This window comes from Syngnathoides biaculeatus, chromosome 2 (genome assembly GCF_019802595.1).
Source record: "Syngnathoides biaculeatus isolate LvHL_M chromosome 2, ASM1980259v1, whole genome shotgun sequence".
In the NCBI taxonomy this organism is placed as follows: domain Eukaryota; kingdom Metazoa; phylum Chordata; class Actinopteri; order Syngnathiformes; family Syngnathidae; genus Syngnathoides; species Syngnathoides biaculeatus.
This window is the reverse complement of record NC_084641.1, coordinates 11,361,721-11,377,106: the sequence shown is the minus strand read 5'-3', so window position 1 is coordinate 11,377,106 and position 15,386 is coordinate 11,361,721. Positions and strand designations below refer to the sequence as shown.

The 15,386-nt window shown below is 40.7% G+C and overlaps 1 non-coding gene and 1 pseudogene across 1 annotated transcript; both read left to right on the top strand.

The window, feature by feature from the left end:
- The first annotated feature begins 3,729 nt into the window (after nt 1-3,729).
- On the top strand, nt 3,730-9,407 carry LOC133494834 (glutathione synthetase-like; annotated as a pseudogene).
- A 5,619-nt stretch (nt 9,408-15,026) lies between these two features.
- On the top strand, nt 15,027-15,099 carry trnat-ggu (transfer RNA threonine (anticodon GGU)). The gene has a single exon. It is a non-coding gene; the product is annotated as a tRNA-Thr (tRNA).
- Nucleotides 15,100-15,386: the final 287 nt, after the last annotated feature.

Here is a 15,386-nt window from a genome sequence, read left to right as displayed (position 1 = left end):
TTCCCTCCGAGGGCCATTAAGACTGAAACCATAAAAATATTTCATCGCCTCATCATATTGACATCATTTTATGAACTTTTTTTTCAACTCTTCATATTTGGTGACAAAAATGCTTATAAGACCTCAGTGTTATTATTTATTGTATATGACATTGAAATTTTGGTAGTGATTTACACAAGAATCATACAAGTTGACACACTAGATTTGCCTTCGCTGGCCACATAAAATCATGTGACTTGACCCTCGGACCTTAAGTTTGACGTGTTCTAAATGATTGTGACGGACTAGTGACCAAGTGTTGGGTCGTTGGCCTGCTAAAAGGGAATGTGATGTCAAAGAGGATTTGGCTGAAAATGAAAAAATGGGTAGGTCGTGAATTTGTTATCTGTTCTCATTCATGTGACTTGAACATGCCAAGATGATCATCACTGGTGATGTTGAATGCAAGCTTCAGTATTTCATCCAACACTGATACATGAAAAAGTTTGATGTATAGTTAGGTATTGTAAACACACAATACTACATGTCTATAGAGCTCGTGCCCGTGACGACGTCACAGTTTGGACGGTGCCAAATTGCCAGTCAAACCTAGCTGTTCGGCAGTGTGGGAATCATTGAACCAGAACAGATTTTTCAAATTGCCTGAGACCTGTTGTGCTATTGGTTATCACAACAGACAATACCGATATTCAAAGAGATCATTCTATGGAATACCATCTGAAAAGACAAGAAAAAATCCATGGGTTTCAGCAATTAAACGGGATGGATGGTGCGCAAGCAAATACACCTGTGGAGCAATCATTTCATTTCAGGTAGGAATTATTCTTCTCAATTTCAAATTATGAAGAAGTATTCATAATGCCAAATTGACTCATTTGAGAAGAAGTAACACACAGTCAAGTGACGTCATTTTTAATATTTCTCTGCACTTAGTTAAAATTCAACTGCCTTACAGAAAATACCCGATTTGGAGTCTTGTATTAACTTTGCGTTTAAAATTTAAAAGATTAACTGATTTACCTGTGAGCAGCATAATCAGAAAGATACTAAACATGATTCGAGTTATATAGTGTCAGAAATGTTAAGAAAGTTATGACACAAAAGAAAATAGTGCCCTAATTTGACATAAAGTGACAGCTTTTTTTGTTGTTGTTGAATTAACATTTCAAACTTTTGTAACTTTCTTATTCTATTTTACAAAAGGTGGTAGAATTTGAAAAGCTTGGTAAAAACACAAATAGGACATTCTTCGTCATGTTTTATATAATTTTGAGCACTATGTGAAACAGGTAACTCTCAGGATAAAAAAAATCATAACTTGAAAACTACAATAAATCTTTAATTTCATCATGGATTAATAAAAAAAAGACAGTGAAGTAAAATAATGTGCAACTGCCAAGTAATCTAAATTACATCAAATAAGGCTATGTTGTACAATGACCATGATTGTGTTATCTAATTATTTTATAATTCTGTCGGTGCCCTCCAGTAATTGAGTTTGTTTGTGTGTGCATGTATTTGTTCATATATTGTGGTTTGGAACAGCTAAAAGGCTGGTGGGAAGGCAGTGATATCATTAGGTCTGTTTTGGAGGTCTTTAGCTCGAGACCCCCTACATTCTTCTTAACTTATAAGATCTTGTTGTTAAAAAATAAATAAATTAATTTAAAAAAATATATATATATATATATATAGTTCCCCCAAACAAAAAATATATATTTATTTAACAAACAGGGATAAACCATCAACTAAGGGTTTTCACAATGGGGAAAAAAACTGTGTGTGTGTGGGGGGGGGGGATTCCCCTCCTTAATCAATCACCTTGTCATGGTAAAGGGGTTTGTGTGTTGCGTGATGCTAGGAGCTAAGTGGTCTGGGGATTTATCCCCCTGGCAGGGCCACCCATGGCAAACAGGTCATAGTTTATGGACAAGACAAAGCGTAGCTCAAAGACTTCTATGAAGTTGAAAAATACCTTTTTGGCCTGTGGGACTCGTGGAGGCTGGAGCTGTTTTGTCCCTGTATGACCAGTGTCAGAGTTTGGTTCGCATTGGCAGGACTAAGAAGGATTCGTTTTCAGTGAGGGTTGAATGAGAGGCCGCCCCAATCCACATGTCTATTTCCCGTTCCATTCTGCCCTCACTTGTGAACAAGACCCCTAGATACTTGAACTCCTCCTTTTGTGTCCGGATCTCAACCCCAACCTGGAGGAGGCAGGCCACCCGTTTTCAACTGAGGACCAAGGTCTCAGATTTGAAGGTGCTGATTCTCATCCGGGCCGTGTCACACTCGGCCGCAATCTGCTCCAGTGAGAGTGGGGAATCACGGCTGGATGAAGCTGACAGAACTAGATGTGACTTGGTTCGAGGGCATGGAGCGAGGTGTGGAAACGGGTGAGAAAGTGTAGGACTTTGAAACATGGGCAGAAAAAGGGGAAATTTGACCTTTACTTGGGCGCCTCCGTTGGCAACCATGCTGTATTTGTTGATGCTTCCACCCACCAAGTAGCTGGTGTTTGCAGCCATTATCTTGAACAAATTGCTGGAGGAGAACCTGTTCGCTGTAGTTTTTATGTTAATTGAAAATGGTTTGGCCGGCTTTAGTTTTTGTTAGTTGCGTGCTTTTTTTTTTTGGGAGAGAGAGAGAGAGAGAGTGGGTTAATGCTGTACAGGACACAAACACTCCCTGTGTTTGTGTACTGTATTAAAAAAAATAGAATGAAATAACACAACAAATCTAACAGTGACTTTAAAATTTTACTCGGCACTGCTTTTAAAATCTGTCCAGAAACGTTAAAAAGCAATTTCTCAGTTTTTACCTTTTTGTGAAATTTTGCACTTCTCTGCTCCATTCACTCACATCCTCTGCATCTCCTCAGGGCTAAGCAAACCCCACCACCCCCCCAAAATCCAGAAAAAACTAGTGATGCACTTGCGGTCAAGTAACATCTGTTTTCATTTTGCACTCTAACATGAGTAGGTAGACAAAAAGTGGAGAATGAACAAACACTACATAATTAGTAAATTATATATTTAGGAGGAATTCATATAGCAGTGAAAAGAGGCATTTGTAGTCAGTAAAATCTGCTAAATTTGCATATGAAGTGAAAGATGGATAATGAAAAGTCTTCATTGTAGCCCTGTGCCCCCCTGTCATAATGCTGCACTGCTGTACAAAATACACACATAATGTACTTACTTACACTATACTGCACAGGTGTTAAACTCTGGCCCGCGGGCCAAATATTTGGCCCAATTTCAAATTAATATTAGAGCTGGCCTGCAGGTATTGCAAGTATTACACACTGGTATGGTTCCATATTAAAAGGTTCATTTGTTCAACCTTGGCCCGCAGCATTGTTCAATTTAAAATTTTGCCCCACTGTGAATTTGAGTTTGACACCCCTGCTATGCAGTATGCGTAACCAGTAACATGCTTTAGTGTAAGGGAAAATATTTAATATTTGCAAGTTGTGCCATAAGTTGTGATTTTTCTCTCTCATTTTAAGAAAGTGACTATTTGAATGATCTACTGGACCTGAAAATAAAGGTTTACAATGTTATGTTTTGACAAATGATTGCTACTTGAAACAAGATAACACTTCTGTATGAACCAATAGGACGTTCTTGGTGTTCTTAATATCAAGTATGCATCCTGCTTTACAGTATGTTCAGAGTGCTGTGTCTGTCCTTTTCATTTCTCTGCCCAATATTTTGAATATGAATCAGAATGGCGGAAGGAATACCATGTGAGCTACTGATGAATACAGCCCTAATAAACGAACTGGTGGAACTGGCAAACGATGTGGCACTTTTACAGGGTTTCCTTGTGAGAATTAAAGAATCCCCCCAACTCATCAGAGGTGAGAACGTCACATCTTTGTTGAAAATGTTGGATGATAAGCAGTTACACAAAACTACTCAAATGTTTTGGATGAACTTTGTCGAGGGGTGGTGCATGGGCCACTAAAGAAGCCATGCCATTTCTGTGTGAATCCAGATTCGGGTCCACTTTACATGAATCAATCAGTGGTACAGCATATTACTCTTGCTATTTGTATTTTAGGAAGTGAGATACGCTCCCTTTGCACTCTTCCCCACGCCTGTTCCAAAAGCTCTTTTCGTCGAAGCCATTGCAGTGCAAACTCACTAAAACAAACTGGTGGATAAAATCAGCCAGGATCCCGACTTCTTCCTGCTCGAGGCTCTTGGCAGGTGGGATCGTGGCCTCCTTTTGGTGTATAATATTACATCATAACAGGATAGATTCACCATGAAACAGGAGATACATTTAGATCTTTGAAGCAGAAAATGCAATTTTAATAAGACAGACCTCAGAACCAGTCATTATTCATATGTCTTTGCAAGCTGCTCTATTGTTCCAAAATATTATTACAATGACTAAAAGATTTTATCGTGACACATTTTTGTATTGTAGCACCATTGCTGTGGATGATTTCACTGCAAGCTTGTTCAAAATCCATCAGTACGTCCTGAAAGAAGGAAGATTGCAGGTATGCAAGCCCACCTCAATGATGTGCTTTTCCGGCTTGCTTTAAGGAACATTTTTTTGGGCACAGTCATGTTGGAACAAGAAAAGAGTTCAGAATACAATTGTTGATAAACGTTAGATGATGAACTAAGGAGAGTCATCAAAGCCCTCATTTACTAAGAGTTTTTTCCAAGGCAACCGATGCGTAGAAAATGTTCCAAATTCATTTGTAGGACAAAAATTTTGAATGGAGGCACGGTGAAGGACTGTTGAGCACATCTCCCTCACAGTTCTGAGGACCCAGGTTCAAATCCGGCCTCACCTGTGTGGAGTTTGCCTGTACTCTCCATCCCTGCGTGGGTTTTCTGCGGCCATTACAGTTGCTTTTGTTATCACCAAAACATCCGCGATAGTTTAATTGAAGACTGTATATTCTCTGTTGGTATGAATGTGAGTGAAAGTGATTGTTTCTATGTGGCCTGCGATTGGCTGGCAACCAGTTCAGGGTGTACCCTACGTCCTGCCCGGGATAGGCCCCATTATACCCGTGACCTTAATGAGGCTAAGCGGTGCAGGGGAAAAAAATACCACTAACTCATAACTACCCATATAAAAATCCCTAACCTTATTTATCAAACATGCGGACACCAGTCGTATACGCTAGTGATGGGAAGGGCATTATTTTACTGATCTTAAGCCTTTTCCTTTGGAAATAGCGCTCACTAAGATTAATGCCGGTTAATGAGGAAAAGGGATGGTATCCGTAAAACTGAACCGTTGGGCCGTTGATTCTGATATTTTCAGAGGTTCAAAATAATGTAAACAAGTGCAGATGGCAGTTTTGTGACATTAAGTGTCGTAAAGCTTTTGTACGCTTAGAATGTCTCTTCGTATCACGTCATTTGCCTTCCGTTCCGCTACAATCACTAGCAGCTCCTTTTATAATTGAACCTTTTTTTTATCCTGGAAAACCTTATTGAAATGAAAAATCTCTTCAACCAGAGAGTCCTGGTCATCTCTGAAGGTCTTGCGTGTGCTTTTTCTTGGAGGATTTTCGGCTTTCACCTTCGCACTCTCACATTTGATGATGATGATGATTTAAACTGAACTTTAGTGCTGCTTCACCGTTTCCTATGCCTTCAGCAACAGTGATTATTTACTTTTTAAAAGCGATTGAGTAACTAGCCCATTATTTTACCATCCTTATAAGGTATAACAAACTCACGGGTGAGCATTTCTGCTATCTTGTGCAGTCGCTAACATGATAACAATATGATAATATTAATATGGCGGCGTCCCTGAGGAAATGACAATTCTCGGGTAAACAGCGAAACACTTTGGTGCGTGGGTTGCGGGATTCGGTACCTCCAACAATTGTAAGAACTATGCTTTCCTCTAAAGGGTCTATTTTTGTGGCTCATATGTGTTGGCTCTGCAGACGTAGGAAAGATGCTTAGATGAAGTGGGATCCATTATTCAGGTACCAGTATTGGTATTTGGTTGACAGTCAAGCAGGGTGTGGTTTCAGAGCATTCAGCAGACACGCCCACAGCGCTTGACAGTGGAGATGGCTGCTTGATATTTCATGCTTTTGAAGCCTAATTTTATATTCTTGGCAATATTTTTTTTAATTATTCAAATTTGGCAAGGATGTTAACAAAACTCTTCCCTAGCGGGAATCGATCGCATGCTGCCTGCACCAAAGACAGGCGTGTGTGGCACTACACCGTCACTGTGATCATCCATTAATTGGGGACTCTAAATTGCCCTTAGGCGTAATTGTGAGTGCAACTGCTGTCTGTCTCCATGTGCCCTGCGATTGGCTGGCAACCACTTCAGGGTGTACCCTGCTTCCTGCCCAATGATGGCTGGGATAGGCTCAAGCACTCCCCGCAACCCTCAAGAGGATAAGCAGCTCAGAAAATGGAAGGATTGACGGTTACAACACGGGCACTGTCTTGATCAAACTGTCAGTCTGTCATTAAGCCTTGCCTTCTTTCCAGTCAATTGTGTTGGGTCTGAATAGATCCGACTACACGCTGGACCAGAAGGAGGATGGATCATCATCTCTGAAACAGATTGAGATCAACACCTTTGCCGTTGTTTGTGAAGGTCTCGCCTCCCGAATGCCCGATGTACACCGGTAAGGAAGTCATCAACATGTAAACAGCCCAAAAAATTGATATCTACAACTAAGGCTTTTGGATTAATATACTAGAAGTCTGAACAAAATCTCCATGAAAAAAATGACCCTCGATTGTTGCACAAACTTTTGAGTACTGCCGCCATGCATGGAAAAATTACATGTTATAAAATTAAAATTACATGTTTCACCTTGCTACAACAGACAAATCCTTAAGGTGGCTGGCCGACTGGAGGAGAGCCAGCGCATCATTGACAACAACCTTGCAGTGGGTCTGGCCAGGGCTGTGGCCAAGGCCTGGGAGCTCTATGGATCAAAGAGGTACATGCTCCAAAAACCTTATTAAACAACACTTGACTTGACTAATAATCGCGTTTACAACTGATATATGCATATTTAGATACATCAAATCAAATGCAACCTTTATATAATAGATAGCTATCCTAAGAAGGGTCACGGGACAAGCAATTCATAATCAGTTAAATCCTAAACTAAAAAGGTGAATCTTGATCCTCCTTTTAAAAATATCAAAGAAATATGAGTTGCTCTCTGTGTCCTTGACATCCTCCAGTAGGCAGTTCCACTGATGGCTGTCTGGATTTTTCCAAAAAGCGAGCTCTGGAGGATGTGAGGGCTCATATAATAAAGTCTGCGAGGGTTCCTATAATAAGGTGTCTCTCAGATAAAGAATAATTTCACATTTTAGCCATTGAGCTTTCCAAAGATGGCTATTTGATGCAGTTACACTGTATGGCCCATCCCTACCCCTGATTCAAACAAATTTCATTGGTTCAGATTTTCACGAGAATCATGTAAGGTGACAGGAAAGGCTTTGCCTTTGCGAGATCTACAAAATCATGTGGCGGGTGGGTTCTGTCCCCCGGGCCTTCAGTTTGACATTTGTGATCGAGTGTGTGTCGTGGTGGCGCGTTTAACAGCACTTCACGTTCTCATGTCAGAGCTGTTGTCATGTTCTTGGTGGAGGAGAATGAGATGAATGCCCTGGATCAACAGTTAATTGAGAATGAGCTGTGGAAGGGGTAAGTGTGATAACCTTCACCGTAGCTTCAATAATGCTCTGAAGTTCAAAATGAAACATTTACAGCTTCACTGGAAAATACATCATTCGCCTACTCAACATTTTTTTTCATTTATTGACAATCTCACAGTCTTCAATGTGTTTCAGGAATATCGCCAGCATACGAAAGCATTTTGAGGATGTCTCTCAATCGGGAAACCTCGATGAGGAGAAGAGACTGTTTATGTAGGTGTCTTCTTTTTGTGGATATCCAATATGAAGAACATTCTACTCTTGAAATTCTGTCCTTCCGCATATTTAGTGATTGTCAGGAGGTTGCAGTGGTCTACTTCAGGACAGGCTACAAGCCCCAGAACTACAAGTCTGAAAAGGTACTGATTGTATTTACCTTCCAGGCTTTGGTGAAGCTGAATAGTTAGTAGTTTTATGAACAACTTTTCCCACTCGAAAAGGACTTGTTACAAATTTTTGGATTTGAAAATTTGCTATCTCTGGCTGTCAAGCGCAGCGTTTGTGGAAGCCTCCAATATCCACAAACTCTGTGACTAGGATGGGGTTTTTTTTCTTTCTGTTGTCAACTCACACTCACATGCTTCCTGCCCCTAGGTCAAAGTAAAACATACATATTTAGATTCTTCTGCCCAACAGGATCTCTGGTTTGTCAAGAGCTGAGAGCAAATACACATTTGGAATACGTTATGAATACCCTAAAATCTATTGACAGTTTTATTGTCGTAGGATCAAGGTTGAGAGAGTTAATTTAAATTGTATTTCGATATCGTTGCTAGTTACCTGTAAAGAAATTCATGAAGTAAGTAGTATAACTGTGATTACTCCAATGATGACAAAAGAAATTCAATATCAATCAAATATATAGTGGGTGGCACGGTTGTGAAGCAATGGCTTTAGCAACACCAGATCGGTTTGTCCTGAAGCGTCAATGAGAGGGAGGAGGTACAGTCAAATGGAAATTAAAAAAAAAAAAAGTCATGAATGCTGTCATGCAGAAAAACATTTCAATACTGCTTACCCTGTACCTTTAGCAGGGCCATTTGTTATGGGTGAGGGATATTACTATTTTTCATACGTTGCTTGGTCCAGAAAGATTGTGCTGGATAAATAAATGACTACACAAAATAATCACTCTTCTTTACTTTGAGGAAACAACATTTACGGGAAAGAGATCTGTGAGGTTTTGGGCAAAGTGAAGAACGGTGCAGAGAGAATGGCTTATATTTTGATGGATAGGATCCAACCTGCGCCTACACACTAAACTACCTGCTGAGAAGAGGCAAGCCCCACAAAATAAGTCATTGTCTGAGTGAGCTGGGCTTCTTTGGAGCCTACGTAAGGTAAGCAGTCACTTTTGGTTATGCATAGAATTGCATTTTTTTACGCATTGGGATGGTTGTTTCACAGCACAATTATCAGGTTGAGGAGTTGAAAATAGTTTATTTCAAAATGTTTCTTATGTAATCCTCATCATTTTCTGTGCAGGCAGGGTAAAGAGATGGTCATGAACGATTATGTGGGCCACATTCTGAAGACCAAATCTTCAGAACACCCAGACAGCGGTCTATTTGCAGGAGTGACGGTTTTGGACTCTCCGCTCCTCTTCTAAGAAGGTCCACCTGTACTTGGGCTTTTCACAGTTTGCCTCCATTAGTCGCATGTTTTCTGCTATTCCAGTCAGCCACGCCCACCTATTTAAGATTCTGCTAATGACTCACTTGTTGCTGGACTGTCACGAATTAAGGATGGTACAACACTTTTCTGTAGATTGATTTTCTGTTGCTGACTCTGTCTGTCCTTGACCTTCCTGTCCTGTTTTTCGCTCAAGAAACATTTATCCCATAGGTGTCAAACTCAAGGCCTCGGGGGCAGAATGCGGCCCGCCGCATCATTTTATGTGGTCCGCGAAACCAAATCATGTTTGTCAACTTCTGTGATTTTTGCTAAAATCTCTACCCAAGTTCCCGATTGTCATAATAAGAAGCAATAATGTTGAGATACTGCATTTTACTGTTACTGAACCCTTTTTCGACAATAACACAAACAATACTTCAATAAATGATCCTTGTCTTCTGATTTCAAAACTAGTTATCCCTCAATTTGTTGTGGTAATAATAGGATTTGGTCATTAAATAGTTTTGCCTTCCCATGTTTGTCTCTCCCTGTTAGCTTTTTAGTGTTTTGCTGCATTGACAAGTATGAGCTTCGGCGTACTGGTATCCATGGAAAACAAAGTATTTCATGATCTGGCTCAAAAGAGCTTCCACATTGTTTAAGTACTTTTAATCTGGGCTTTGACGTTTACTGCCCCACAAAAACACGTCCCAATCTTTAAATGTCCCCTTCCATAAGAATACACCCCCCGCCCCCATTCACACACAGTTTTATGCATAACATAGGTCAAAAAATGTCTGTGACCTGATTTAAGGTTAAAATGTATGCAATTTGTCATTATAATTCAAAAGATTTTAACCCAAGCATTAACACCCAGGCATTTAGTATTTATTAACTTGCAACTATATCCTTATCTGATATGGCTACAAAACAAAATTCCAATAGTGTATACAAATACAATCCAAATTGCGACGTGTTAAAATAAGTGATTTTAAAACTTTGAATGCAGAAGAAAACGTTAAAGATCTGTGAGGTTACTAGGGGAGCATTTGTGTAAAAGCTATGCCTGAACGGTCTGTGAGACTTTGAGTCTTTTTGCAGTCAGTAAATATTTCCAAGGGAATATTTGAAATACTGACACCTCCTACCCCCACCCCGCCCCCTAAACAAACAAAACAAAACCTCTGAAAACATTATTTTCACTCTCAGATTTTTCTTTTTTTTTTCCCCAATTACGGTATGCAGGTACAGTAGTTGATGTGGGGAACATGTTTTGAATTATTGTCATATTTTGAAGAGAACTTATGTAACATGTAGTTTTGCTCACAGTACATCAGGTGGCAGTAAAAGCAAGGGTATTTTCTACAGCTCCACGCGCTAAACAATCTAAATACAAATCGCAAAACAACCTGTCCATATACAGTATTTTCTGTACTGTTAACGTAGTGGGAGTACCGGAACCTATTCCAGCTGATTTTGGGCGAGAGGCTCGGTACACCCTCGACTGGTCACCAGCCAATTACAAGTTGACAATCGAACCCAGAATGTCAGAAGTGTGTCGCACGTATTTGGAATGTAAATGAAAGCTTATAACGCTACAAAAACATTGCAATGACTCACACACGTCAAGATAATTACTCAAAATTTTCCCCATTTCAACCGTGGCTCTTTCCTTACTGGGGAGCCACTGTCACTTGTGGGGGTTTTCCTGTTATTATTATCATTATTTTTTTTAATCCTCGATAGTGTTTACAAGGACAAGGAATTCCTGTGTGTTTTGGTGCTGAAGGGGGTAGAGGGTTCATCAAACGGAAACAAAGGTCATTGCCGGTGAAGACTGTCAGCACAAGATCACATCCTACAGGAAACGCACTCTGATGGCCATCCATTTGTTTTGTTAAGTTTCTGAATGAAAAAAAAAACCATTATATTTTTATACACGGAAGCCCATTCTCAGTGCAAGGCTACAGCTGTGACATTTGGCCTCTTGTCAAGTTAGCCTCGATCCTTTTCTTCTTCTTCTTCCAAAAGTGGAGCAAATTGGGAGATGAACAAGCCTCAAAATTCAAACTTGGAGCTCAAACCATCATGTTGAAATCTTGGAAAGCATCAGTGATACAGTGAGGCTCTAACATAATTTTGGTGTGAAAGGTGGGATGCGAGAATTATTATTACTATTATTATTATTGTCCAGGCTTTCCAAACATTTCCTGCAGCCTGAAATCAGGTCATTTGAATTTATATATGTATATACACTGATGGTAAAGCTCCTTAAGCATATGAACCCAAACTAGAAGATAGGCCTCAATTTCAGGTTTGACATCAATTAAAACAATTTGTTGTTTTGAAATCTTTTGGATGCTGTTGATTAGGTGAGTAAAAGATTTATGATGGCAACACTTTTCATTGTGGATTATTTCCTATGGAACCACGGTAGACTGGTTGGAACGTTTGTCTCACAGTTCTGAGGACCAGGGTTCAAATCCCGACCCCGCCTGTGTGGAGTCTGCATGTTCTCCCTCTGCCTTTGTGGGTTTTCTGGCTGGCAACCAATTCAGGGTGTACCCTGGCTCCTGCCTGAAGATAGCTGGAATAGGCTTTAGCCCTCCCGCGACCCTTGTGAGGATAAGCAACTCAGGACATGAATGATTTCCTATATGGGAAAATGAGGGTTGAAATAAGCAACTTGGAAGTCAATCAGCATCCCAAAATAGATTGCTGTATTGTGTGTCACATGACGGTTGTGAAGCTCAACCGCTGTGCTTAATTTGAGCTCCGAGCCTTGAAGTCACGAGCCTTTAAATTGCCTGTAAAATGATGACCAAGTTAAATAAGGACAGGGGTGCTGGAATCTTACAAACGGCTGTTGACAGGTAGGTGGTAGAGCCGCCATGTCCCTGCTATGTTTTTTTTTTTAATCTCCCAATCCACATCTCTAAGACTGCCTCACATTCAACAATTGTCTTGTAATAAGCCTGTTATACAAGTGCTCTGGCCCAGTTAGCCAGTGACCTCTCCCCCTTAAGTGTGAGTCAAGTGTGTGTGTGTGTGTGTGTGTGTGTGTGTGTGTGTGTGGAGGGGGGGGTGTTCACAGGGGACGAGAGGCAGGATGTAAGCTGCGAAAAGATGGAACTGGGTCAGAGTCACCCTGCTCTTGCTTTTGACTCGTTCCTCAGGTAGGAAGCAGTGACGTCATCGGGTTTTAAGTGCCTGTGTGTGTGTGTGTGTGTGTGTGTGTGTGTGTGTGTGTGTGTTTGTGTGTGTGTGTGTGCATGTGCGTGTGCGTGCGCGTGTTTGTTGATGTGAGGCAAATGCTTTTGCATGACACTGTGTGCCTCTTTCTGTTTTCACCTCCAGTCCATCTTTTTTTTTTTTTTTTTACAAAGAGCATAGGGGTACATTTGTAACTGGTTGTTTGAACAAAACAGTTTCCCCTCTTTGCGGTATTCCGTAATATTTTTCCTCCCCTGTAAATGATGTCAATTTCATAGGACATTGTTGTGACATACACCTCAAAACACCTACTGTATTGCCCTTCATCCTGTAAAGTGCAAAAAGCCTAATCATCTGTATATGATGTATATTTTTTTCTTCTTCACCTTCATGCCTTAACCCAGTGATTCCCAAACAGTGTGCCTGGGTACATGAGTGTGCCGTGAGCACTCTTCAGGTGTGCCATGTGAAGTTCTCCAATTTTATGTAATTGCTAAAAAAAAAACATTTATTCCAAGAAATAATGTATCTTTAGTCATCTATTAATGCCAGTGAGGCACAATGACAGACAGAACAAAAAATGCTCCTCTGCTAGGCAGGAAGTACATACAGTAATTAATCGATCCATTTTTGGTGACATTTACTTTTGTTGGTGTGCCGTGGGATTTTTCAATAGTAAAATATGTGCATTGGCTCTCTAAAGGTTGGAAATCACTCCCTTAACCCATGAAAAGAGGCTGTCAGTGATGCAGGCTAGCATACTGTATTCTAGGTTATCACACACACAAATGAAGCCAAACAGGTCATCAAAGGTTTGTGAAGATGACTTCCTTCTTCACTTCCAAATGTAATTACTATCTCTCAGACTGTCACACGACCAGAAAGCATGATATCATCTTACACTAGATAGTTCTGGTCGCTGAAGTTTTGAAATGTTTTTGTCAGAGCTGCACTGGTTTGATTACTGTATAAAACTCCAAATTATTATGTAGCATTTGTTGTTCATTTTAAAAGCCAGTATTGCCAGCCTAATCATAACTTCCAACATTGTGACCGCTTATTTCAACACATTCCCTTGACTACTAATTGTGCGTTCAGGCTACAACATGCACATAAGGAAGAGTAAGGGTCAAATCCTGTTTTTGAACCTTTCTGTATTCATCGCCGCTATATACAGCAGACAACGACATTCCACTGCTATTAATGACCTATTACCAAACAGCCGGATGGAAAATCCTGGGAGAACAGTCAGCCAAGGTCAAAAACTCCTGACACACCCTCACTACTCATTAGTCACCACTAGCTTACTCACAACTGGGAAGCTTGATCTTTTGCATAGAGCTGAGATGGAATTTCACTGCTTGAGTTTGTTCACGGTTGGAGCAATAGGACTAAAAAAAGGCTGCTTCAATACGACTTTATCATTGATCACCTCCCTCATTTTGTGATGAGTTGCAGCAATGCATGAAAAAGTGGAGCAAATTCCACAATGGAATACTAAAGAATGAAAGACATGGAAAACTATAATGCTGGTTAACATAATGCATAGCCCAGGGGTGTGCAGTGCGTTCAAGGTAGTGTTCGTCAATCACATGACTGCATGATAAAAATACAAATAAAAATAGACGTCAGCCTATCAACCCTCGCGTCGCTTGATTCATGTGTGCCCAATATTTCAATCGCATCTCGTTGATGGGCGGCCAGTCGGTTTGACCAGTCCTGGCCTTTTCTGATGTGACATTATACATGTACACGTAACGGGGTGCTGTCATTATTATTTTTGGCCCACCCAATACACAACACACAACATTTTACCCCTCAAATTCAACTCTTGCGTGACTCTGGATATGTGTAACATATTTGTTTCGTTTAAGTGTGTCCGTTCTCATGGTAACAGCAATTCGCCAGCGGGGGGCGATATGTTGCAGCCACCAGCTAACGCTGCCCAGCGCTTTCACAGAAGAAGCTGTAGCACAACGAGACATATACAGCTCGTGCACGTGACGTCACCATTTTCCCGGCGCCATATTGCCAGTCAAAAAGAGCTGCTTGACAGCGTGGGGGACATTGAACCGGAGCAGAATATTCACGATGCACGAGACTTGTTGTGCTCTTGGTTGTTACAACAGACGAGACAGATATTCAAAGAGACCATTCTCTGGAATACCAGCTGAAAAGACGAGAAAAGATCGATGGATTTCGGCAATTAAATGTGATGGATGCTGCCCAACCAAATACACACGACTGTGTAGTGATTGCTTTATTTCAGGTAGGAATTATTCTTCTTAATCTCAGATTCCCAAGAAGTATTTATAATGCCAATTTGTCTCATTTGAGAACAATACTTTTAAAAAAAACAAAACAAAACGACAGGGAGTCGTTTCCAACGTACACAGAAGCGTGTTGTGCCCACAGGTTAAACTTCAGTAAACCTCTCCCCGAGAGACGTTTTTTTTTTTTTTTTTAAAATACAATATGCATTGTTCTCAGATGATACCATCTGTAGCAGAGAGAGGCCCCGTAGCTCAGTGGTTAGAGCACTGGTTTGGTAAACCAGGGGGTGTGGGTTCGTATCCCACTGGGGCCTCCACTCCCTGTGAAGGGTTGCGTCAGGAAGGGCATCCGGCGTATAAATTGTGCCAAACATATATGTGCGTTCATCTGAGATGTAAAAGTTGTGCCAAACATATATATGTGCAATCATCTGAGATGACACGCTGTGGCGACGCCGAAAGAAACAACAACCATCTGTTGCAAAGAGGTTTACGTAGGTTAACATGTGGCTGCAACACGCTTCCGTGTACGGGGGCTATAGCCTATCCCCGCGGTTTATTTTATTTTATTTTTAAAATACGGATTGGACTCATTTTAGAA